Here is a 6,000-nt window from a genome sequence, read left to right on the forward strand (position 1 = left end):
ACTCAACATGAATCATAGCTCTAAATGTAAGAGCTAAAACTATAAAACTTCTAGAATATATAGGAGATAATCTTTGGTACATTGGGCTAACCAAAAACTTTTTAGTGTGACACGAAAAGCAGAATTCATTTGAAAAACTCATAAACTGGACTTCACTGAAATATCAAACTTGTGCTCTTTAAAAGACATAATTAGGAAAGTTAAAAACTAGTCACATAGTGGGAGAATATATTTGCAAAACATACAAGGACTTGGTATTAATTATCTATTGCTGTGTAGCAACTGCCCTGAAACTTAACAGTTTAATATAACAAATATTTATTATGTCACCCAATTTTTGAATATGAGGAGCAACTGCTGACCAGAGCGGCAGCCATGTCAAGCCTTGACTAGGACTGGAGAATCTGCTTCCAAGCTCACTCCCATGGCTGTTGAAGGCCTCAGCTCCTCGCTGGTTGTTGCCCAGTGTATTAGTTTGCTAGGGCTGCTATAAGAAAATAGGTCAAATGTGTGGCTTGAATAACAGAAACTTATTTTCTAACAGTTCTGCAGGCCAAAATTCCAAAATCAAGTGTTGGCAGGTTTGTTTTCTTCTGAGGCCTCTCTCTTTGGCTTGCAGATGACCTCCTTCTTGCTATGTCTTCATGTGGTCTTTTCTCTGTGTGCACACATCCCTGATCTCTATTTGTGTCCAAATTTCCCCTTCTAGAAGTACACCAGACAGACTGAATTAAGGTCCACCTGAATGGCTTCATTTTAACTTAATCATCTTTTAAAGGCCCTATCTCCAAATATAGCCACATTTTGAGGTCCTAGGGATTAGGGTTTCAACATATGAATTCTGGAGGGACACAGTTCAGCCTTATAACAGAGAGTTCAGCTCCCTGCTACATGAGCCCTCCTGGTAGGGCAACTCAGAACATGGCAGCTTGCTTCCCTCAGAGTAAGTGATCTAGGAGAGGAGTAAGAGAGCAATTGCCTGAAACAGAAACCACAGCCATTTTTCAAACCTAATCTCAGGAGCAACACAATATACTTCTGCTGTATGTTATCGGTAACACAGGCCAATCCTGGATAATTTGGGAAAGTTTTATACATTGGCATGAATAGCAGGAGGTGGGAATCATTAAGGAACATCCTGATGGCTATCTACAAAAAATTTTTATCCATAATATATGAAGAACTACTATAATTTGGTAATAAAAAACAATTAATTAAAAGCAGATTTGAATATGTCACTAATCCAGATAGAGAACTGGCCAGTAAGCGCATGAAAAAATGCTCAGCATTATTAATCATTAAAGAAATGCAAATTAAATTCATAGTGAGATACCATTATCTATCCATAATCAAAAAGACTGACAATAAATACCAACCGTTGGCAAGGATGTAGAAAAACTGGAACCCTCATACATTGCCAGTGGGAATGTAAAATGGTATAGTTACTTTGGAAAACAGTTTGGCTCTTTCTTAAAAATTAAATATAAACTTACGATATGGTCTAGAAATTCCATTCCTAGGTACCTACTCAAGAGAAATGAGAATATATACACAAAGACTTGTATGGGAATGTAGAAGCAGAATTTCTCATAACACCAAACCTGGAAACAATCCAAATGCCCATCAACTGATGAATGAGCAAAATGTGGTATATCCATACAATGGAATATTATTCAGCAATAAAAAGGAATAAACTACTGAGACATGCTACAACATGGATGAACCTCAAAAACTTTAAGCTTAATAAAAGAGGCCAGACTCAAAAGACCACATATTATATTATTTCATATGAAATTTCCAGGAGGGGCAAATCTATAGGAATAGAAATTAGATCAATGGTTGCATGGGGCTGGGGATGGAAACAGGGATTGACTGCAGATGGGAACAAGGGTATTGGATGGGAGTAGATGGAAATGTTCTAAACCTGGATTTTGGTGATGGTTGCAAAACTGTATAAAATTTCAAGTTTAAATTATTGAATTGTATGTTTATTATAGACATTTTATTTTATGTGAATTATACCTCAATGAAGCTGTTAAAAAGATGCACACAATAAAACAATTCTATGTATTTCACAAAGACATATATGTATATATAAGGAGTCATATTAAATATATAAGAGTGAAGGGGAGGGTAATGATAGTGGAGATGTACAAATAGCAAAAATATTAAGGAAAGTGTTGTTGCACATGAGAAGAATGTGCCAAGAACTGGGAAATGTGATTATCTCAACTTTGTCCTCCATGATCCAAAAGAGAAAACAATTAAGCAAGCTATCATCAGCAGGACTCTCAAAATTACTGGTAGGATAAGGAAAATAATACTTATATTTGTAGAATGCTTTACTGTTTACAAAGCTCTTTCACATACATTGTCTTATTTAATTCTCAAAATAGATCTGTGAAATACATATAACTATCGCCATTTTACAGATAGATTGACTGAGACTCAGAGTGGTCACCTAGCTACTGGCAAAGGAGATTTAAACCCAGAGCTTTTCCCTACCTCCCTTACTTGGCTGATCCAATGAGATTCTTTTCCCCAGACATTTGGAATTAGACAATAGTGAGTCTCCATGATTATACAAGCACTGAGGATATATAAACCCTGGAGTTGTGGAATGGCAGTATTGTTTTAACAAGGTACATGGAGAAGAGAGACAACTTGCCTAAAAAGAAAGTGAATGAAGCCAACTCAGTGACAAAAGGCCATGTGGCTAGAGGCACACATTCATACCGTGGTAGCCACGGAGATGTGCCACCCAGATCTTCTTCAAAGAAGGACTTGCTACCTGGCCACAAAGAGTGCAGTCCAGCTGTCAGCTCCAGCTGCAGAGAAGCCTCTTGCCCAAGATCATGTCCTTGCTGGGGCAGCCTGTGTCAGATGACCCAGTAGGGCCAGATATAAAGTATGAGGCAGTTCTGCCTGAAGTGGGACACTCTAAAGAAAAATGCTTTCTCTGAGCTACCTGTCAGGTTGGCCAAGGCTGGTCTGACCTGCATCACGATTTAAATGCTTTCTCTGGCCGATCCTCCTTCCTCCCCTTTCTCTTCACAGGTATCGATCCCTAACAACTCCTATCAGAATCTGTTTCTGAATAGCCCGACCTGCAACACATCACAACACATACCATACACAATAAAACTCAGACTTCCAGGCTTTCTGGTTCCTGGCTCTTATGTGGACACAGTTGAAATTCCAACTCTTGGCCTTTATCTTAAGCTAGCTCAAGTGCAAACAAAGGGCTTTGACCAGAATGTTAATTTTCTGTGTCAGTGCTGCCACTAAATAGCCATTTAATCTTGAACAAATCATTTTATTTCTCTGGGTCTTTGTTTTCTTAACTATCTACTGACAGGTCAGGAAAGGCCCTTCTAATCTTCATTCTATAGTCAAGCAGACAGTTGACTACACACAGAGCCTGCTGAGCTGCTGAAATGATTTAACCATCCCTAAGATACACTTTTTCATGGCTTTTCAGTCACAGCTAAGATGCTTTCCTAGAAAGCACTTCTAAGTTTCTGGCTGTTAAAATGAACTCAACTATGACTTTGACAAAGGGTCACTTCTCAAAGTGGTTAGGAAAGTTGCAAGGTGATGCCTGGTGCAGAGACAGCAGACAGAAATGATAGACACAATCCTATCGTGAAGGAGCTGAGCTTGTCCCTCTACTCCACCGAGGTGGAAAAGGGGGAGAAAGGAGTTTGAGGAACTGGATAGGAATTCAGCTACAGCTCCACATAACTTCTGCCTCCCTTTCTTTGTCCTTGTCCTATCTCCATCCTTGCATACAATGCTGTGCTCTATACTCCAACAACCCAAAGTTCCCTCCTTCAGGACTACTCAAGCCTCCCTTTTCCTTCAAAACTACCATTCAACAATACCACCACAACTTCCAGTATCTCCATTAAAACTACTGTCCCACAGTGTGGATTGTTTAACTTAGGTAAATGATTAGCTGTAAAGCCATCAAGGAGCCTTACTGGTTTAACGATTTTTCCTCCAGTGACTGTTAAAAAAACAGATTACAAGAACAAATGTAGGGAAATGACAAAAGTTTTAAAATCTTACAGTCTTTATGCTTCTGGTGTCTGATCTGTAGTTCCAGAACTTTTCCCTTTCTTAAATGGAAATCTGGATGGTTTTATTCTCTTGAGGATCAACACTCCCTCTTGTTGCTCCCATCTCGCAAATCTTGTCTTTAGCAAAAACCACATGGATTCTTTCTACCATTTAGCCCCTTTCCCCTGTGTAAATATGTGATCTGGCCTGAAAATCCAATCAGGCTTTCTTTGACTCCACGGGCAGCTAGCACCTCTAAGTATCTCCAAAAGAGACTATCCATATGATTCCTCTGGCAGCTTCTTTCTCACAACCCATAAGAAGATTGTACTAAACTCTCCCGATTTACTTCTGTGCTCCTTCCAGCACTACTTAATCCCTGGTGCCCCAACTAGGTTTCGATATTTTCTCCCTCCCTCACTCTGCTCACCCATTCAAAATTCCCATTCTTTGACCAACTTGCAAATGAGTGATAATAGTTAAATGCCCTGCATTGAGGAGATAATACAAAGCAACCTACAGCTGAGAAGCCATTTCTTTGAAGCCTCCTTTATGCAGCAAGAAAAATATATCTCCTATGAAGTTTCCTTACGCAGTGAGAAAAATACCTCACCTCGCAGACATGATGTGAAGATTAGGTGAAAGTGCCTAATGCCCCGTATGTAATAATAATAATTTTAAAAAGTAATTGAGAGGGGCGCCTGGGTGGCTCAGTCGTTAAACGTCTGCCTTCAGCTCAGGTCATGATCCCGGGGTCCTGGGATCGAGCCCCGCATCGGGCTCCCTGCTCGGCAGGAAGCCTGCTTCTCCCTCTCCCACTCCCCCTGCTTGTGTTCCCTCTCTTGCTGTCTCTCTCTGTCAAATAAATAAATAAAATCTTTAAAAAAAAAAAAAAAAGTAATTGAGATAGATAGAAGTGTGGTTTTTGTTTTTTGCATTTTTGTATTATTTTTTAGATCTTCTATTCCTGGGGATTGAAATTTTGGCCCAGTCTTTAGGGATACACACACACACACACACACACATTCTTTTTTTTTTTTCCCTATTTATTTATTTTTCTTTGATGTGTTCCATGAGTCATTGTTTGCCTATAACACCCAGTGCTCCATTCAATACGTGCCCTCTTTAATACCCATCACCAGGCTAACCCTTCCCCCCACCCCCTCCCCTCTAGAACCCTTTTTGTTTCTCAGAGCCCATAGTCTCTCATGGTTTGTCTCCCCCTGCAATCCCCCCCCTTCATTTTTCCCTTCCTACTATCTTTTTCTTTTTTTAACATATACTGTATTATTTGTTTCAGAGGTACAGACCTGGGATTCAACAGTCTTACACAATTCACAGCGCTCACCATAGCACATACCCTCCCCAATGTCTATCACCCAGCCACCCCATCCCTCCCACCCCCACCACTCCAGCAACCCTCAGTTTGTTTTAAAGAGAGAATCCTGTAGGATGCTGGGAATGGGAAACTGGCTGTTGTGGGCTGTTACTGACGGAACTTAAAGAATAAAAATTAATTCCTTCTTTCCTATCTGAAACCTCTCAGGATTCCCTGTGACAATAGCCACCATCTATTCAGTTTATTTCAGTAACTACTGGCTTATTTCCATGCATGATTGCATTTAATCTTCACATAACAACACCATCGTCTCTAGTGCATAGGTGAAGAATGAAGCTTGCCGGGGGGCGTGGCATCAAGTGTTTCTTCCATTTTCATACAAGATCATACAGACCAGGGTGGGTCTTTTTTTTTTTTTTTTAAGATTTTATTTATTTATTTGAGAGAGAGAGAATGAGAGAGAGCAAGCACATGAGAGGGGGGAGGGTCAGAGGGAGAAGCAGACTCCCTGCCGAGCAGGGAGCCCGATGCGGGGCTCGATCCCAGGACCCTGGGATCATGACCTGAGCCGAAGGCAGTCGCTTAACCAACTGAGCCAC

Source organism: Mirounga leonina, unplaced genomic scaffold (assembly GCF_011800145.1).
Source record: "Mirounga leonina isolate KUSES-001 unplaced genomic scaffold, KU_Mleo_1.0 Mir_173, whole genome shotgun sequence".
Taxonomy (NCBI): domain Eukaryota; kingdom Metazoa; phylum Chordata; class Mammalia; order Carnivora; family Phocidae; genus Mirounga; species Mirounga leonina.